Source organism: Rhipicephalus microplus, chromosome 6 (assembly GCF_043290135.1).
Source record: "Rhipicephalus microplus isolate Deutch F79 chromosome 6, USDA_Rmic, whole genome shotgun sequence".
Lineage (NCBI taxonomy): Eukaryota > Metazoa > Arthropoda > Arachnida > Ixodida > Ixodidae > Rhipicephalus > Rhipicephalus microplus.
In genome coordinates, this window is record NC_134705.1 from 82,500,612 (window position 1) to 82,522,552 (window position 21,941).

A 21,941-nucleotide genomic window follows, 5' to 3' on the forward strand; every position below is an offset into this window, starting at 1 on the left:
GCTTGAGCAGCTCTTCGCGAACAATCTCTCGTATTAAATCGCGCAACAAGCTTTGATTGTCAGATGTCCTAGCGGTGACTTGAATGTGGGCTCTGCTGGATAAGCGATCGCGCTGTAGGCATCGTAGGTGGAGTGCCCACTCGATAGCCTTAGCTTCTTTGATGAAGTCCATCACGGTGCTTGGCGGGTTCCGCAAAAGTTCGGCGAACAACTGCTCTTTAGCGCAACGCATACGGTAGCGTTACTTCTAGTCGTAGGTCATGTGCGCGTCAGCTCTACGGAAGAGACGTGCCATGTCTTCAGTGAACATTGCGAACATTTTATTGGGTTTCTGAACCCGTAGCTCGAGTAATTGCTGAGCACGGCCGTGACATTCGACATTGGCAAATGTGCCAAACATCCCACTTTTAAAGTCACTTCATGTTGACAAACTGCCTTCTCTGTTCTCGACCAAGTACGAGCGCTGTCATCGAGATAGAAATGGGTGCGGGACAGCCTTTGTTCAAGAGACCACTGGTTGATGTTGGCGACACGTTCATAGTGATTAAGTCAGTCTTTGACGTCTTCATGGGCGCCATTACCAAAGCGGTCAGGCAGCAGCTGTGAAAAAAGGGTTACCTGAGATGGGGTTGGCGGACTACTGTCTCGTAGTACCTGTTGTGGACTGGCAGTGGCCAATGGTAGATGTGAGCGGTGCCTTGTAGAGTGTTCCTGCGAGGGGGTGAACTCTGGAGGGAGGTCTCGCAAGTGACGACTGAAGCGATGCACGGGAGTGTCGATAAGAGCGTCTGGGCTGAATGGACGGCTCCCGTGGGTGTGCGGAGATCGGGCGGGGTCGCGGGCCAGCACCTCTGCCAGTGTCGCAGTGTAGCGAGAACAAAAGATAGAAACAACTTGCGACAGTGAAACAGTGTGTTTCAGAATCAACTGTATACAGAAGGCCTTCTTTGTGTTCCTTTTTCCAACCTCCTGTCCCGCTACCCAGAGTCTGCGAAACACCTCCATTGCCGTTCTCTTCTACGTATATAAGCGTATCAATATGTGCCCGTATAACAACTTCAAAAATTGGTTAATTGATGTGAGGTGAACAAGTTCATTTAACCTCGAAATGTAGCATTGCGACAATGTGTATTTTTGGGCAGGTTTTGTCTTTGCTTAGCACTTGTTCATGAGAACGAAACCACCTTTACAGGCAGTCATAATAAAGATTATCGTCTTTTTGGAGGTATTTCGACGCAAAAAGTTTTGTCTGCGTCCTGCCTGCCTGGCCTTGCCTGGCCTGGCCTGGCCTGGCCTGCCTGCCTGCCTGCCTGCCTGCGTGCGTGCCTGTGTGTGTGTGTGTGTGTGTGTGTGTGTGTGTTTGTGCGTGTGTGTGTGTGCGTGCGTGTGTGTGTTTCCGCCCCCTATATATGAAGATAACTAAAAGCAAAAAGGGGGGTAGCCCGTACCACCAGGAGTTATAACGGGCTCAAGCCAATCTATCATAAATGAAAAGGGGAAACTTCCCAAATTTTTATTTTTTTGAAAAAGCCAATTAGTTTAAAAAATAACATGGGTAAAACCTAGTGAGCGCGGCATGAAACTGTAATAAATAAACTAGTTAGCTTCTCAGGAATGAGCAGGTCGATATGCAGCAGCAGTGTATTTTCCCCACTTGAGTTTTTGGAGTTCGTGTGTGTGTGTGTGTGTGTGTGTGTGTGTGTGTGTGTGTGTGTGTGTGTGTGTGTGTGTGTGTGTGTGTGTGTGTGTGTGTGTGTGTGTGTGTGTGTGTGTGTGTGTGTGTGTGTGTGTGTGTGTGTGTGTGTGTGTGTGTGTGTGTGTGTGTGTGTGTGTGTGTGTGTGTGTGTGTGTGTGTGTGTGTGTGTGTGTGTGTGTGTGTGTTAAATGCATTGTCGTTAAATGCAGAAAGTCCAAAAACAAACAACGAAGTGGGATGTGAGCCAGTGGTCTTGAGGATGGGTAAACGTTGACGAGGATAGTAGCAGTGGCCTCTGTGATGTCGAAGCCCATTTCTTCACCAAGAGTCATGTAGCCAGGCACGTCGGGCAGTCGTTCCAACCAGCGATGCAGCAGGGAACCTTGGGCAGCCTGTTTGCCGCTGAGAACTTAGACAAGGCGCCATTCGCAATAGTAACAAGCTTTAAAAAAATAAGGGGGGGGGGCAGGATTAGGTAATTGCGCAAGCGTTGCGAATGCTATGGTTCGCGTACTTAGGGAAAAAGGAGCAGTGATGCTATCGTTATCAGTCGCCGAGGTTTTCCCCCACCTTTGTTGGCATAACTGCGACTGTAATCGAGAGCATTCACGCAAAAGTTGTGATAGGGAGGTGATTCGGAGTATGAAGCGACGTCCTGATGAAGTGTTGGTAGCTAATGCGTGTCATGTTGATGTCATAGAAACAGAGTTGACAGTCACTAACAGAGATGACAGTCACTAACTGAAGTAGATACGCGCGAGATTTTCTATTGGTCAATAGCCCATAATAATGCGCAGGTAGTGTTGTATCACTTTGGGCACACGTAAATGGGTCACAATGTGTTGCGTGTTTGGGCATTCATTAAAGTAGTGTTGTTTGCTCAAGCAAGGTGCACCACACATACACCTGTCCGATGCAGTTATATTGAATCGATGAAGATAATACTGAAAATGTCCGTGACCAGATAATAAGTGTGTTAGGTTTTTAGGAGGGGGGAACCATTGAGGAATTTTGTACGGACTTGTGATCCAATGAACTAGCATTGTCTCAGGTCCCTCAGTCTGCCAGTGGGTGTGCCAATATGAATTCAAGATTTTATGAAACTGAGTTCGTATGACCGAATTGATATTTTGGCGTAACGCACAAAGCCTGATTTCCCTCCTAATGCAGCTGCAGCGTCAGCTAGCTCATTTCCCGAAATTCCCATATGGCCAGGTACATGATACATTTTTATAATTTTGCCTGACAAGTTTATATGGTTAAGAAGCAGCTTAATGTTCCCAATTCTTTCATCGTTATCAGTGAGACTTGAAAGTTTCATTAGAAGCGATAGACAGTCTGTGTAAATGTGGGCTGGCGTGTTAAAGTTGTTCGTAAAAACGAAATGAAGGGCTTCTTGGAATGCTATTAATTCTGTGTCGTATGCGCTTGAAGCGTTTTGGATCTGAAATTTTCTGACAGTTATGATTTTTTCATTCTTTGTCAAAGCAATATATGCCGCACCCGCCGCGTAGGACGTGTATGAGCCGTCAGTGTATACGTGAATGGCTTTTGTTTTGAAAATAACCGCTTCTTGTGATGGTGAGAGTTTAGTGAAAGTAAATTTATATTTTTACTGGGATGATAAGCCCACGGGCTGCATAGATATAGTATGTCAGCCGGTTTGAATGTTTTACACCATAATAAGTTACGTTCCGAAGTATGAATAAGGAAAATTCTGCAGATTGTCTGTCCAACTCTAGTGGTAACGGAGGCGCGTTAGCGAGAATCTGTAGGGATGACGTACGTGTGGTATAAACTGCACCTGTTAAGGAAATCAAGACGTACGGTTTGCTGAACTGATAAACCTCACGCCCTAATGAATTTTGATGAGAACATAGGCCACCATACCGGAGATGCATACGTGAGAGAGGGCAATATCACTTTACGGTTGAGTCGTCTAGTGAGTGTACTTTTTAATGAACGGTGCGATTTAACAAATGCGAGAAGCCGGGACGTGGAAACTTCAGCCTTTCCTTTAATGTAGTCAATGTGGGCATGAAAATTTAAACAGGGGTCAAACAATACGCCTAGAGTCTTAATTTCTTTCTTGTGTTTGAGAAAAATGCCATCCATGCGGATAGATGGGCAGCGGTTTGACGTACCCATGTGTCCGTTACTAAAGAACACGAAGAACGGCTTCTCGGCGCTTACGGTAACTTTTTGTTCTCGTGCCCAACCAGATACCAAAGCCAGGACATGCTCAGCCTTTGCTTGTAATCGGAGTTTTGACTTATCTGTGATAACAATGTAGGTATGGTCCGCGTACGCCTGTATGTGTACGTCGGGTGGCACGGGAAAGTTGAGTAAGCTGTGTATTACTATGTTCCACAGTAGCGGACCGATAGGGGATCCTTGCGGGCTGCCGATTGTTGTACGAACTGTCTCTTCTGCGATGTTGGTTGAAAAGGTTACAGTGCGGTTCGATAAAAAGTATTTGAGTAGAAAGTACAAGTTTTGTCGACACCTGTGCTTGCGTAAAAATTTCAAGCCTGCAGGATGCCAAACACTATCGAATGCTCCTACAAAATCAAGAGATATGAGTATGGTAGGAAGTTTGGCTGCCTTGTATGCAGCCAATTTGCTTCGCAGTGTGTATAGTGCTAAAGTAGCACTTTTATTGTGCGTAAAACCGCATTGATTATTGGGAAGAAGATTATCATTGTGCAGGAAATAATAGACGAGCATTTAAGAGTCTTTCTAATACTTTACTGAATACAGAGTTCATAACTATTGGTCTATATGCATTAGGCAAATTCAGCGGACGTCCTGGCTTTGGTATGAATATTACTTTCGCTCTTCTCCAAGCCTGTGGGAAGTGTCTGATTCTTAAGGTGGTATTAAAGATAAAATAGAAAAATTGAGGATGGTATTCAAATAATCCTTTAATGAACGAGTAGGTTATTCCGTCGTGTCCAGGAGCAGAGTGTGAATTACCCTGTTTTATCGCGCACTCTATCTCAGATATTGTAAAAGGAGGGTCAGAAGTATGCCACGGGTAAGGACTAGCCGCAATGTTACGCATGATAGTGTGGTGCATGTTGCCTTCAGAACAGCTGTCCACTTCTACCAATGTATCGAGTAGTAGCCGGGCGGCCTCAATTACAGAAGCTCTTCGAGTGCCGTTAGGTAAATCTAGAGGAGAAAGGAAAGTTACTTGGTGGTGTTTTTGAAATGCGGTTTTGAAAACATCACCATATAAGCATTTCTTAGTGAGAAAGTCACAAATGTCTTTGTCAAACAATGATTTTGCTTTCCTGATTTTGTCCTTGTAAATTGAGAATACATCAACGTACAATTTGCGATACATGTCTCGAAGGAGGGGGTCAGCTGTTCGCTGGTATTGTCGTCGCATAGCCCGAACACGCTTACGCTCAATAGTCAATTCTGGTGTCCACCAACCATTACCTAATTTACTGCGCGATGTTATGCGTCGTGAGTAACGTTGGCTTAAAGCGGAGTATATGGCATAAAACTTGTCTATAACCATGTTTAGGGCTTCAGGTGACCCAATGTTGCAGCCGAGTATCTTTGTGAACCAAGTGTCGTCCTTTATTTGTTAAGAATTTTCGCTCTTCCTAGATTAGTTAATCATTTAGCACTGCTGGTATGTGCTTGCGAGAACGAGAATTCAATGTAGTTGTGGTCCGAGAGGGTAGGAATTTAGAGAACCTTCCAATGGTAAGCACCGCGAGTGAGGCCATGCGAAACCAAGGTTAAATCTATCCACGAATCTGCATACGGAGTTGTGAAAGTTGGAGGGGGGTTGGGGTTGTTCAATATGACTAAGTCATTCGCCGTCACGAATTGGACTACTTGAGAGCCTCGAACATCCCCTATAGCTGGCCCCCACATTCTATGCTTAGAATTGAAATCTCCGGCTATAATGACAGTACAATCTGTAATCAATTAAACTACACATTGCAACTCATCCAGAACTGGGTCAATAGGTTTTTGCGGCGGTGCATACACAGCTATCAGTAATAATGTTTGGTCAAGGCTTTCACACTTTACTGCAACAACCAAATCTGTTACGTGTAATGGAAAGAAGTCAAAATTAGTGTTGTGTACTAGAAGCATGACGCGAGGATTGCCCCGCCGCGGTGGTCTAGTGGCTAAGGTACTCGGCTGTTGGCCTGCAAGTCGCGGGTTCGATTCCCGGCTGCGGTGGCTGCATTTCCGATGGAGGCGGAAATGTTGTAGGCCCGTGTACTCAGATTTGGGTGCACGTTAAAGAACCCCAGGTGGTCAAAATTTCCGGAGCTCTCCACTACGGCGTCTCTCATAATCAAATGGTGGTTTTGAGTCGTTAAACCCCACAAATCATTCAATCAAAGACGCGAGGATTGTTTGGTGCGTGGAACTTTGTTATGGTGTGTGGTATACCTTGAACAGTGCCTGCGCGGATGTGCGGGTCACACACGAAGGCGAAATTGAAGTGTTGTTGCGTCATGTGTTCTATAAATAATTTTGTGGCATCACTTGTATGGTCTAGATTAGCCTGTAAAAATTTTATGTATTGCTGTGAGTGATGATAGTTCTGATCAATTTTAAATAACAAGCGCAACGCCTTTCCTAAAACGAAAATGCGAAAAGCTGCAAGGAGCCTTTTTTATGTATTGCAGTGTGACCCGCGCAACCAGCAAATATCTTGAGGAAAGAAATATCGTGTAATTTTGTGGCATGGGTAGTTACTTGTAAGTGTGTGTCATATGGTGTAATTTCATGTATGAATATGCCATAATTAGAAGAATAGCGGCGAAACCAGCGACCTCCAAGCGGTTCATATAAATGCGTCGAAAAGGATGCGGGCACTAATGCAGGAAACCGTAAATAACACTGCACGTTATAGAGGCCGCTGCGTACTTCTTTGATGTACTCGCCTCCTAGATTATCCATAGTCTGTTCTGGCCCTCATGCGGGCGACACGTTCTCGTAATATAGGACACATTTCGTGTCCAGTTGGATGAGAACTAGGTCTTGCGACCTTTTGGCATTCGTTGCAAACAATTCCTTGATCGTTCATTCTAAGAGTGCATGCTTCGCCAAGATGTGTACCTGTGCACTTCGTACACGCCACTTTGTCAGGTTTGTTGGCGACAGGACAGGACTTTCTTGTATGGCCGTACGTTGCACAATATGCGCACAATGGCACATGAAAGTCCTCACTCACGCTACATGCTGTCCAAGCGAGAAGAACTCGTTCCTGAGCAAGCAGGGAGCGACAGGTGGAAGGATCCACTTCGAGCACAAGTGTGAAGTTGCCCGATCGCTCCTTGTACGATACCGCCACTCAGCATGTGGTCGGGTCTAAATGTAGGTTCGGATTGCGCATGTTTAGCTGTGAGATGATGTTGGCGGCTGGAATATCGGAGTCTACACCAGTGAGTTTGACGCGAGGTTTTCGCTTTTGGGGCAATCGGACTGACAATGACATGCTTGTGATTGCGTTCTTTTCAAGTGCATTGTTTAATCTTGTAATAGCGTTATGGTAGTTTGTTAATATTGTAAATCCATGACGTGTCTTTCTGATAGTCAGTTCGCCAATGTTTTCTCTAATGGGGTCAATGTTTGACTTAATAATCTTCGTGACCTCATTGGCAGGATTGGTAGACGGAATGAGTGGGGTTAGAAACATAATATGTTCATGCTCTCGCCTGGTGGTGTGCGTTGTGTGTTGGCCAGCGATTTCAGACCAGTGCGATGGCAGTACAGGGTGAGAACAAGTCTCAGGCCAAACGGGCGGGACCGCGGCAGAACGCGCAGTGCTCCGCACGGCTGACGCCGCATATGTCACGGCCGTTTGGACAGACCGAGGAGCCGAGAGTGCCGCACCGAGAGAAGCCGAATGTCTCGACAGGGCCAACTGGTGACGAAGTTCGTCCATTCGCCCACCCTGGCTTTCTGCAATTGCTCGGATATCAGCACACTCCTGTACAAATTGTCGGAGCAAACCAATGATCTGGGACCTACGGGTACCTTACATGAGGCATCGAATAAAATATCGTGGGTCTGTTTCTGATGTGCGATCACGTGGTGAAAAGAAGCTTGCGTCATTTGACCACTTTCGGCAGGCAGCCTTGCATTTTGCGCCACACCCGCTGCAGCAGGCAACTGGATGTCGGGAACGTCGGGGATTGCGGGAACGGAAGTAACTGGTGCATTCTGCAAATCTACATCGAGCAGCGCCCTGTCCCCGTCCGGCAAAAATGTCGAACCATTCGATCGAGGCGAATCTCCCGGACCAGGGTGACTGCCTGCCATTGGAGGCTGTACAGAAATGGCCTGTGGCTCAGACATACCCGAGCGGGTATGAGCCAGCCATGTTGGAACCGGCAGCCGGCGGCCTATAGTACGACTGATAATTGCGGCCAAATGGCCACTGAGAGAGCCTCGAGTCCGTGTCGAACGGAATCCCAAGGTGTTCGAAAGCAACCTCTGAATAAATTCAGAGAGCTGGGAGACAGAATAACTGACCTTGTGCAGCAAAACAGCGGAGTGTGTGTGTGTGTGTGTGCTTTTTCCGCCCCCTATATGTAAAAATAACTAAAAGGAAAAAGGGGGGTAGCCCGTACCACCAGGAGGTATAACAGGCTCAAGCCAATCTAACATAAATGAAGAGGGGAAACTTCCCAAATTTTTATTTTTATTTGAAAAAGCTAATTAGTTAAAAAAAATAACATGGGTAAAACCTAGTGAGTGCAGCATGAAACTGTAATAAATAAACTAGTTAGCTTCTCAGGAATGAGCAGGTCGATATGCAGCAGCAGTGTATTTCCCCCACTTGAGTTTTTGGAGTTCGTGTGTCTGTGTGTGTGTGTGTGTGTGTGTGTGTGTGTGTGTGTGTGTGTGTGTGTGTGTGTGTGTGTGTGTGTGTGTGTGTGTGCGTGCGTGTGCGTGTGTGTGTTGCGTGGGTGTGTGTGTGTGTTTGTGTGTGTGTGTGTGTGCGTGTGCGTGTGTGTGTGTGTGTGTGTGTGTGTTTATTTTAAATGCATTGTCGTTGAATGCAGAAAGTCCAAAAACAAACAACGAAGTGGGATGCGAGCCAGTGGTTTTGAGGATGGGTAAACGTTGACGAGGATGGTAGCAGTGGCCTCTGTGATGTCGAAGCCCATTTCTTCACCAGGAGTCATGTAGCCAGGCACGTCGGGCTGTCGTTCCAACCAGCGATGCAGCAGGGAACCTTGGGCAGCCTGTTTGCCGCTGCGAACTCAGACAAGGCGCCATTCGCAATAGTAACAAGCTTTTTTTTTAAAAAAAAGGGGGGGGGGGGGCAGGATTAGGTACTTGCGCAAGCGTTGCGAATCCTATGGTTCGAGTACTTAGGGAAAATGGAGCAGTGATGCTATCGTTATCAGTCGCCGAGGTTTTCCCCCACCTTTGTTGGCATAACTGCGACTGTAATCGAGAGCACTCACGCAAAAGTTGTGATATGGAGGTGATTCGGAGTATGAAGCGACGTCCTGATAAAGTATTGGTAGCTAATACGTGTCATGTGGATGTCATAGAAACAGAGTTGCGCATGACAGTCACTAACTGAAGTAGATACGCGCGAGATTTTCTATTGGTCAATAGCCCATAATAATGCGCAGGTAGTGTTGTATCACTTTTGGGCACACGTAAATGGGTCACAATGTGTTGTGTGTTAGGGCATTCATTAAAGTAGTGTTGTTCGCTCAAGCAAGGTGCACCGCACATACACCTGTCCGATGCAGTTATATTGAATTGATGAAGATAATACTGAAAGTGTCCGTGACCAGATAATAAGTGTGTTAGGTTTTTAGGAGGCGGGAACCATTGAGGAATTTTGTACGGACTTGTGATCCAATGAAATAGCGTTGTCTCAGGTCCCTCAGTCTGCCAATGGGTGTGCCAATATGAATTCAAGATTTTATGAAACTAGGTTCGTACTGACCGAATAGATATTTTGGCGTAACGCACGAAGCCTGATTTCCCTCCTAATGCAGCTGCAGCGTCAGCTAGCTCATTTCCCAAAATTCCCATATGGCCAGGTACATGAAACATTTTTATAATTTTGCCTGACGAGATTATATGGTTAAGAAGCAGCTTAATGTTCCGAATTCTTTCATCGTTATCAGTGAGACTTGAAAGCTTCATTAGAAGCTATAGACAGTCTGTGTAAATGTGGGCTGGCGTGTTAAAGTTGTTTGTAAAAATGAAATGAAGGGCTTCTTGGAATGCTATTAATTCCGTGTCGTATGCGCTTGAAGCGTTGTGGATCTGAAATTTTCTAACAGTTATAATTTTTCCATCCTTTGTCAAAGCAATATATGCCGCACCCGCCGCGTAGGACGTGTATGAGCCGTCAGTGTATACGTGAATGGCTTTTGTTTTGAAAATAACCGCTTCTTCTGATGGTGAGAGTTTAGTGAAAGTAAATTTATATTTTTACTGGGGTGATGAGCCCACGGACTGCATGGATATAGTATGTCAGCCGGTTTGAATGTTTTTACACCATAATAAATTACGTTCCGGAGTATAAATAAGGAAAATTCTGCAGATTGTCTGTCCAACTCTAGTGGTAACGGAGGCACGTTAGCGAGAATCTGTAGGGATGACGTACGTGTGGTGTAAAATGCACCTGTTAAGGAAATTAAGACGGTTCGCTGAACTGATAAAACTCGCGCCCTAATGAATTTTGATGGGAACATAGGTCACCATACCGGAGATGCATACGTGAGAGAGGGCAATATCACTTGACGGTAGAGTCGTCTAATGAGTGTACTTTTTAATGAACGGTGCGATTTAACAAATGCGAGGAGCCGGGACGTGGACACTTCAGCCTTTCCTTTAATATAGTCAATGTGGGCATGAAAATTTAAAGAGGGGTCAAATAGTACGCCTAGAATCTTAATTTCTTTCTTGTGTTTGAGAAAAATGCCATCCATGTGGATAGATGGGCAGCGTTTTGATGTACCCATGTGTCCGTTATTAAAGAACACGAAGAATGACTTCTCGGCGCTTACGGTAACATTTTGGTCTCGTGCCCAACCAGATACCAAAGCCAGGACATGCTCAGCCTTTGCTTGTAATCGGAGTCTTGACTTATCTGTGATAACAATGATGGTATCATCCGCGTACGCCTGTATGTGTACGTCGGGTGGCACGGGAAGATTGAGTAAGCTGTATATTACTATGTTCCACAGTAGCGGACTGATAGGGGATCCTTGTGGGCTGCCAATCGTTGTACGAACTGTCTCTTCTGCAACGTTGGTTGAAAAAGTTACAGTGCGGTTCGATAAAAAGGATTTGAGTAGAAAGTACAAGTTTTGTGGACACCTGTGCTTGCGTAAAAAGTTCAAGACTGCAGGATGCCAAACACTATCGAATGCTCCTACAAAATCAAGCGATATGAGTATGGTAGGAAGTTTGGCTGCCTTGTATGCAGCCAATTTGCTTCGCAGTGTGTATAGTGCTAAAGTAGCACTTTTATTGTGCGTAAAACCGTATTGATTATTGTGAAGAAGATTATTATTGTGCAGGAAATAATACAGACGAGCATTTAAGAGTCTTTCTAATACTTTACTTAATACAGAGTTCATAACTATTGGTCTATATGCATTAGGCGAATTGAGCGGACGTCCTGGCTTTGGTATGAATATTACTTTCCCTCTTCTTCAAGCCTGTGGGAAGTCTCCGATTCTTAAGGCGGTATTGAAGATAAAATAGAAAAATCGAGGATGGTATTCAAATAATTCTTTAATGAACGAGTAGGTTATTCCGTCGTGTCCAGGGGCAGAGTGTGAGTTACCCTGTTTCATCGCGCACTCTATCTCAGATATTGTAAAAGGAGGGTCAAAAGTATGCCACGGGTAAGGACTAGCCGCAATGTTACGCATGATAGTGTGGTGCATGTTATCTTCAAAACAGCTGTCCACTACTACCAATGTATCGAGTAGTAGCTGAGCGGACTCCATTACAGAAGCTGTGCGAGTGCCGTTAGGTAAATCTAGAGGAGGAAGAAAAGTTACTTGGTGGTGTTTTTGAAATGCGGTTTTGAAAACATCACCATATAAACATTTCTTAGTGAGAAAGTCACAAATGTATTTATCAAACGATGATTTTGCTTTCCTGATTTTGTCCTTGTAGGTTGAGAATGCATCAACGTATAATTTGCGATACATGTCTCGAAGAACGGGGTCAGCTGCTCGCTGGTATCGTCGTCGCATAGCCCGAACACGCTTACGTTCAATAGTCAATTCTGGTGTCCACCAACCATTACCTAAATTACTACGCGATGTTATGCGTCTTGAGTAACGTTGGCTTAAAGCGGAGTATATCGCATAAAACTTGTCTATAACCATGTTTAGGGCTTCAGGTGACCCAATGTTGCAGCCGAGTATCTTTGTGAACCAAGTATCGTCCTTTAATTTGTTAAGAATTTTCGTTCTTCCTAGATTAGTCAATCGTTTAGCACTGCTGGTATGTGCTTGCGAAAACGAGAATTCAATGTAGTTGTGGTCCGAGAGAGTAGGAATTTGGAGAACCTTCCAATGGTAAGCATCACGAGTGAGGTCATGCGAAACCATGGTTAAATCTATCCATGAATCTGCATACGGAGTTGTGAAAGTTGGAGGGGAGTTGGGGTTGTTCAATATGACTAAGTCATTCGCCGTCACGAATTGGACTACTTGAGAGCCTCGAACATCCCCTATAGCTGGCCCCCACATTCTATGCTTAGAATTGAAATCTCCGGCTATGATGACAGCACAATCTGTAATCAATGAAACTACACATTGCAACTCATCCAGAACTGGGTCAATAGGTCTTTGTGGCGGTGCATACACAGCAATCAGTATTAATGTTTGGTCAAGGCTTTCACACTTTACTGCAACAACCAAATCTGTTACGTGTAAAGGGAAAAAGTCAAAATTAGTGTTGTGCACTAGAAGCATGACGCGAGGATTGTTTGGTGCGTGGAACTTTGTTATGGTGTGTGGTATGCCTTGAACAGTGCCTGCGCGGATGTGCGGGTCACACACGAAGGCGAAATTGAAGTGTTGTTGCGTCATGTGTTCTATCAATAATTTTGTGGCATCACGTGTATGGTCTAGATTAGCCTGTAAAAATTTTAAGTTATTGCTGTGAGTCATGATAGTTCTGATCAATTTTAAATAACAAGCGCAACGCCTTTCCTAAAACAAAAATGCGAAAAGCTGTAAGGAGCCTTTTTTCATGTATTGCAGTGTGACCCGCGCAACCAGCAAGTATCTTGAGGAAAGAAATATCGTGTAATTTTTTGGGATGTGCAGTTACTTGTAAGTGTGTGTCATATGGTGTAATTTTGTGTATGAATATGCCGTAATTAGAAGAATAGCGGCAAAAGCAGCGACCTCCATGTGATCCATATAAATGAGTCGAAAAGGATGCGGGCACTAATGCAGGAAATCGTAAATAACACTGCACGTTATAGAGGCCGCTGCGTCCTTCTTTGATGTACACGCCTCCTGGATTATCCATAGTCTGTTCTGGCCCTCATGCGGGCGACACGTTCTCGTAATATAGGACAAATTTCGTGTCCAGTTGGATGAGAACTAGGTCTTGCGACCTTTGGCATTCGTTGCAAACAATTCCTGGATCGTTCATCCTAAGAGTGCATGCTTCGCCAAGATGTGTACCCGTGCACTTCGTACACACCACTTTGTCCGGTTCGTTGGCGACAGGACAGGACTTTCTTGTATGGCCGTACGTTGCACAATATGTGCACAATGGCACATGAAAGTCCTCACTCACGCTACATGCTGTCCAACCGAGAAGAACTCGTTCCTGAGCAAGCAGTGAGCGACAGGTGGAAGGATCCACTTCGAGCACATGAGTGAAGTTGCCCGATCGCTCCTTGTACGATACTGCCACTCGGCATGTGGTCGGGTCTAAATGTAGGTTCGGATTGCGCATGTTTAGCTGTGAGATGATGTTGGCGGCTGGAATATCGGAGTCTACACCAGTGAGTTTGACGCGAGGTTTTCGCTTTTGGGGCAATCGGACTGACAATGACATGCTTGTGATTGCGTTCTTTTCAAGTGCATTTTTTAACCTAGTAATAGCGTTATGGTCGTTTGTTAATATTGTTAATCCATGACGTGTCTTTCTGATAGTCAGTTCGCCAATGTTTTCCCTAATAGGGTCAATGTTTGACTTAATAATCTTCGTGACCTCATTGGCAGGATTGGTAGACGGAATGTGTGGGGTTAGAAACATAATATGTTCATGCTCTCGCCTGGTGGTGTGCGTTGTGTGTTGGTCAGCGATTTCAGACCAGTGCGATGGCAGTACAGGGTGAGAACAAGTCTCAGGCCAAACGGGCGGGACCGCGGTAGGACGCACCGTGCTCCGCGCGGCTGCCGCCGCATAAGTCACGGCCGTTTGGACAGGCCGAGGAGCCGAGAGTGCCGCACCGAGAGAAGCCGAATGTCTCGACAGGGCCAACTGGATGACGAAGTTCGTCCATTCGCCCACCCTGGTTTTCTGCAATTGCTCGGATATCAGCACACTCCTGTACAATTTGTCGGAGCAAACCAATGATCTGGGACCTATGGGTATTAGGTACCTTACATGAGGCATCGAATAAAATATCGTGGATCTGTTTCTGATGTGCGATCACGCGATGAAAAGAAGCTTGCGTCATTTGACCACTTTCGGCAGGCAGCCTTTCATTTTGCGCCTCACCCGCTGCAGCAGGCAACTGGATGTTAGTAACGTCGGGGATTGCGGAAACGGAAGTAACTGGCGCATTCTGCAAATCTACATCGAGCAGCGCCCTGTCCCCGTCCGGCGAAAATGTCGAACCATTCGATCGAGGTGAATCCCCCGGACCAGGGTGACTGCCTGCCATTGGAGGCTGTACAGAAACGGCCTGTGGCTCAGACATACCCGAGTGGGTATGAGCCAGCCATGTTGGAACCGGCAGCCGCTGGCCTATAGTACGACTGGTAATTGCGGCCAAATGGCCACTGAGAGAGCCTCGAGTTTGTGTCGAACGGAATCCCAAGGTGTTCGAAAGCAACCCCTGAATAAATTCAGAGAGCAGGAAGACAGAATAGCTGACCTTTTGCAGCAAAAGAGTGGAGCCTGTGTGCGTCATGCCTCTTCTCTTTCTTCGTCGTCTTCGTCGTCTTCGTCCGTGTGTGTGTGTGTGTGTGTGTGTGTGTGTGTGTGTGTGTGTGTGTGTGTGTGTGTGTGTGTGTGTGTGTGTGTGCGTGCGCTTGTCCACCCAAACGATACCCGAAATGGCTGAAATTCAGCCCCATCCGCAGCGCCCACCAATGGTGTCCTTGTTTCTGTGTTCATACTTGTGCGATTGTCGAATAAAAAGAAAATATTACGCACATTCGAGGTAAATTAAAACTCCACTACTATGTGGTGTCTTCCTTCATACTAGAGAAGACCCATAGGTAATTCTAGGGACAGCAGCGTGTATCACGCTGCACTGACAATGCAGACTGGGCACGAAAAGGCGAGTGTATTATACACTTTGCAAGTACGACATGGTAGTAGTTCATGAATTAATGACATGTATGTCATGACATTTGTGACATGTATGCCATGAATGTCATGATTTACATTCCGTGGTCTTGCTGCTTTTGTGGTAGTTTCGTTCGCATGGCTTAATTCAAAACTGGTTAGGTATGAGCTGACTGCATGGCGAACATAAGTGACACACCCTAATGTCAAAGATATGAAATGCATGTCATGTAAACCAAGACTACACGCCGCGCTCATCGTGGGCTCATGGTCATTTCGCTAGCTTCACATTTACCGAATTTGGTGTTACGTGACGTCAATTGATGACTAAGGTAAATGACACGACTAAACTTGATAATCATGACATGCGTGTTCCGTAAGACATGACTACGTGCTATGCTCATAGCGCACTGACTGCCATTTCGCTAGCTCCACAGATACCGAATTTGGTATCACGTGACGTGAATAGACGATGAAAGTGAATGACACGCCCAAACATGATAATCTGGAGAGTTAAGTCATGTACGACATATATTACGTCCACCTCGTAAAGTTGTGCTAAATATAAAGTGACATATCAACCTTCCTCATTCGCGCCTCGCATATCATCGATTTCCACTGAACGTGGGGATGAGACAGCTGCCAGTTTTTTTTGTTTCTTTCTCAAAACTTCAAAGTTTTCAATATTTATATTTGAATTGATGGGAATACGAATAGTGTATTATTAACTCAAATTCTCGAAGCAATGTTCGAAGCACAAGCCTACCTATTTGTCACTTGTCTTTTTTCTGCTGGCTTGGACAACAATATCAGTTATGCATAACGAAAAATGTTTTTCATTACCATTGATGCCATCTCACATCTTATATGTTGTCTTGCATTACCAGTACAAGACTCAATAAAATAATTCATTGTCAAAGCGATTGTAGCATTTATTCTATTAACCAGATTATTTGATATACTTGCCCAACAGCTGATGACCTCTGGCAAAAAATATTTTGCGTACGTAGTTCTGAACCACTTCTGAATTTTTACATCTGTAGTTAGACTGACTCCAACAATTTGCGATCATCGTTACTTAGAGCATTGATCACAAAGGTCATCAGTGCGTTCCTTACAAATACGAACGTGGATTTCTAGTTCGGCTGGTGGACGTTACGAGCTTCATGAAGACCTGTTCTGCATTCTGGTAGTGGCTGCCTCTGGATCATTCAAACATTCTGGAATGGTTTCCATGTATAAATTTTCTGCTGGCTTTAAAGCTGTCTCATGAAGGCCCTCGAAAAACTCCACACAGAACCATTTCTTGCCGGGCGCAAGTTTCCAAGTTCATATCGGCTTTTCTTGGAAAGCAGCGGCGCATTTCGGAACAACCACCAAGCACTTTATGGACAAGTGACTGATGCTAACAAATTGCACATTGCTGCCCCGCCCTGCATGAGCATACACCTACATCTGTAAAAACAAGATATCACTTGTCCTCACTAGCACTTGGGACATTGTATTGTCCGTCTCCATCACGTTTGACCTTGCGCTGCATGCCTTCTGGTAACCTCTTCAAGAGCCTGTCATATAGGAGCCTGTGATCAAATACACGCGAATAAGCATTATCGAGGATTCTGTGCTGGAGGCACTTCTCCGGCACAACAAGGACGAATTTAGTGCGAGCCACAACAATAAATGATTTTGTTCTGTGTACAGCGATGTATTTCAAAATACTTACAGAGGCTTCTGAATATTTGTTGGTATTGTGACTTCTAGTACTCATTCCAACATGAAAAGCAACACCCATTCTTGCTTTTGTCGAAGTAATGCTGATGAACGTGGCTAGCATGGCCCTTGTGCTGCTGAGAGTGAAGTTGTAGTGCTGCTTCTAGGAATTTCGCTTGGTCAGCATGAATGACCTGCATATGTGCACAATATGTTATGAAACCGATGCACAAGGAAGGGAGGTCTCTCACAGCAATGAAACAGAAAGATATTTCAGGATCGCCGGCTGTTGCACTCAGACTTTGGTAACTTGGAGTAAAACAGTTAGTGAACACGCTAAAAAAACTAGATGCATCCATGTCTGTTTGATTGTTTTGTTTGAGTATGTCCTACCGATAAAGCTTAGCAACATTAGACAAAATATGAAAAGGCAATGCATGAACTGATGGCTTCAACTTCTAAAAGCATTGAAAGTGTTGAGAGTTAATTAGAAGTTCGATTTATGAAAGCGAGGGTATAAAAATTACGACACACTGAAAACTTACACACACACCCTCAGTGTTTTTACCCTATTCAGTGTGTCAACTCTTTGTATAAAAAACAATCCCTCATATAAAAACAGAATATCTACAGTAAACTTTCGTTTATTAACTCATAGTTAGTATTTTTTTTCAATTCCAAGTGAAGCTGCACAACTTGCACTCACAGAGGCGCACACCAAGGGTGGCACCATGGGTGATCGTGGGGGAAGCCAAAGCCCCTTAAAATGTTCGCCTGACCGTTGTTTCCTCCAAGAGGTAATATAGTCGTAACACAATATCTGCACCCCGCCCGCCCCTGAAAAAACTCACTCATCGTGGGTGCCCCCTTTTGCAATAAAATTATCTGGTGCTGCCCTCAGCCAACCTCTGGCCAACACCCCCATCTTTTGTAACCGAAGTTTGAATTTTCATGGATGATTTTGCCCTTCCCCAGTACACAAGTGTGCACTTGACCGAATGATGACTTTTATGTAAAAAGTATGATACCTTCTGAAAAATGTACATGAGCAGCTTCTTTCTACTTTGACTGACTCCATTATTTGTAAGTGTTAGCAGCGCCATTCATCCTAGTCCGCATGAAAATGGCACAGCAGCTGTCTGGCATCTGGCTAGTCCTCAAACAATGCTGCCTTTTCAGTGGCACAGTTGTCAGTCGTGAAAGCATCCAGTGCCTGCATACAAGACGACCAAGCAGAAGAGTCTATATCTATGAAAATCAAAAAATAAATTGAAAAGATGCGAGATGCCGGCACTTGTAGTGTTCACTAGATTAACGGATGAAGGGATGGGCATAAACACCGACGGACAGACAGACACACACGTGGACAGTTGGACATACATACATACATACATACATACATACATACATACATACATACATACATACATACATACATACATACATACATACATGCATACATACATACATACATACATACATACATACATACATACATACATACATACATACATACATACATACATACATACATACATACATACATACGGACGGACGGACGGACGGACGGACGGACGGATGGATGGACGAACGCGCACACAGACGAACGGGCTGATGGGCAGACAGACAGACGAACGGACAAGGCCAGCGGATAATTCACGGTTCGCCGATAAAACCCTTCGAAGCTTCGCTCCATTCATCGTCACTCCATGAATATGCCATGATTTTTTATGGGAGAAGCTCCTTATAGCGGCACCCGTTCGTCCCTCGTAGTCGTAGTAGTAGTCGTGGTGTGTCACCAGTCTCATATTTAGACCTCCAAGGTGGTGCCGGTGAGAGATTTCTTGTATGCGTTGTTGAACAATAAAAAAATTCGCAGCGTACGCGTTAACTAAAGCCGAATTCTCCTGTTTTTCATTCCCCCTTAGCAGCTCTTGGCATGTACATTGAGCACTATCTTACAAAGAAATATATGATAAAAAGATGAGAGATGGTGGTACTTGGAGTGTTAAATAGCGTGACGAACGGACACAGACACATGCATGGATGGACTCACAGATGGCTGCACCGACGGACGGACGCATGAACGAACGCAAAGGCGGCCGCACAGATGGACGTGCGGATGCACGAACAGATGCACGCACGGACGGGCGAATGGACGCACGGACGGTCACACAGACGGACGCATCGACGGACGGAAGGAAGAACGAATGGACGGACAGGTGCTTCGCCCCACTCTCCATCATTCACTCCGTGGATATGCTGCCATTTTTTTCTTCAGATGGGCGGCCAGTTTTTCGCTAATTATGGAATAGTCCACGCAAGTGTGCAATAAAGCACTGACTTCGCGACCATCTAGCAGAACATCAATATCTAGGAGACTCTTCCACGATTAGCCGGTGATGTCTTCATCGATTATTCATCGATTTCGTCACTCCGCGTCGATAGCGAGTCTTGTGCGAGACCAGTCTGAGCAACCTTGCTTCCGAAGGTCGCTGTGCGTAGTACGACACGCGGGCAAGCGACCGGACCTGCACTACACCCGAATACGTGCGACAATTAGGCGAAAACTGCCGCGGGGTACGAGAACGTGAGTCGCGCTGAGATATTGATCGCAGCTGCTGTGCAACGTAGTCCGCGATTTCCGGCAGCCACTGTCTAAACCTAGGAGCGGGAATGTTGGCCGAGAACCACGAAGTCCCTGCTCTCGGTCACAGCACTGTCGGTATATGTGCCCAGTTTCGCCACAGTGAAAGCAAGGAGGACGTCTATCGAGGTTCTGCCACACGTTTGATTTTCACGGGGTTGGTCGGTGGTCGCTAAAGTACGGGCCCACTTGGACTGCCTGCAGCATGGCTGGGGCCGTGGCGGGAAGCTGAGTGAAAGGTCGTTTAGGTTGGCGCAGAGCTTGGTCTGGCGAAAGCATCGCTGGGGCCGCGGTGGCATTGGAGCCAAAGGTGTTGCTGGCTGGAGCAGAGTTTGCGCGTACGACATGCAAGGGAAGTCATTTAGGGGCCGCAGTTTTCTCTCACAGGATGGTTTTCAGAATGCCTGTTGAACTTAGTCTCGGACGATACCGGACAAAAAACTTATAGTAGGCGCCGAAGGTACTGATATCTTCTGCAGTTCTTCGCGCATTGCAGAGCGTTTGAGCTTTCAGAAGAAGTCGACGCGGCTCCCAAAGCCACTCATGTGCTCCGTAGCGGAGGCAAAGTTGACTTGTCGTTCGTATGTCTGGGTCCGTTGCCGAAGCGTGCTTTTAATTAGGACGGCTTCAGCAGAAAATTCTGACGTAGTTTTGGGTTAACTGTGTACGAGACCTCCGAACAACTGCTCCTTCACTCCTCGCATCGCGTATCACATCTTCTTTCATTCCGGCATGTGAGAGTCGGCTCGTCCAAAAAGCCGCGTCATCGCCCCGCCGCGGTGGTCTAGTGGCTAAGGTACTCGGCTGCTGACCAGCAGGTCGCGGGTTCAAATCCCGGCTGCGGTGGCTGCATTTCCGATGGAGGCGGAAATGTCGTAGGCCCGTGTGCTCAGATTTGGGTGCACGTTAAAGAACCCCAGGAGGTCAAAATTTCCGGAGTCCTCCTCTATGGCGTCTCTCATAATCATATGGTGGTTTTGGGACGTTAAACCCCACAAATCAATCACATTAATCAAAGCCGCGTCATGCGCCAACATACATTGCTATGCCTTCATTGGGTATTCCAATGCGGCACTACAGATCAGGCTCAGCGCTCTCTCGGCGATCGGGACTTGCATACATTATGAGAAGCTGGCGTTTGAACTCCTTCTACGACGTGAATGCACCTGCACGTTTTTCGTACCAAACACATGTTCTGTCATTCAAAGTGAAGTAGACATACCTAAGTTTGTTTGCGTTGTCTCACATGTATGACGGCAACGAGGTCTTAGCGGACTAGCCAACCTTCAACATCCTCACGATCTACGCCGTGAAAGAGATTCTGCGTACGCGATCTGAACAGCATATGGGCGTTGCGCCTTCCATACCAGCTGGGGTGGAGCCTCTTGGGACGGTGCTTCCTGAGATAGTTGGAGCCATCTCTTCTACGGGAGAAGTCTGAACTCAGGGTCCTGTCCATGGATCCCTCTGCTGGCACGGTGAACAGGCGTAATTACTAGTACGGGGCTGGAGCTTCGCGTATTGAGAGAGTTTCGATGCATAGCGTACCCCATACCTCCACGAGTGGTCATGCGCTAGGTGCTCGAACAAATTTATACAAGCAGATGCAACTTTCAAAAATGTCAGAAACGGAGAACGACATCCCTGGCTGACGTGGGTTGCCCGTCTTCGTCTTCTTCGTTCACTAGCGCAGAACTGGTTCACTGGCACAGAACACCAGGTAGCAATATGTATTCCTATGATACACCCGTCTTGTCAGGTTAACGTTAATTGTAGTTATTCGCGATTCCCTGAAGTTGATTTCTATAGCACTGTTGAGGGCTACCATTCTAGAGCGCACCAGAGCAAACACCAACACTTCATATAAGCTTACCGCTTCTGGTGTTGCTAATATCCATGTTGCTGTTGCATCGTTACGCAACTGTAAACTACTGCAAATATAAAACATACGTGGTTGTTTATTGGATGTATGTGCGTCCATTTTGTACATACATTTATATAGCGGCACCTCCTAACGTATCGCTCAATAAAAAAATAGAAGTCACACACCTTCCATCCATATGCTTCGCATGACATCGATTCCCACGGAACGTGGTATCTGACAAATTTCTTCACTTGTGTCTTTCTCGATTTTTCTGTCATTGACAACATTTTTCATGGACAAGATTTTTTTACGTACAACCAGTGGCACTGACGCCGACGCCCAATCTGCGAAGGTGGCGGTGCCACTCCGGTGGCACCTGCTTCACATTTTAGTCATTGTTGGTTGATGCAGTACGCTTACCGCAGTCCTCGTATTGATGTGAATTGGTTGCATTGGAGAGATCATGTTCTCAACTTTCTAATGACAGTTGGCCTTGTCACCTG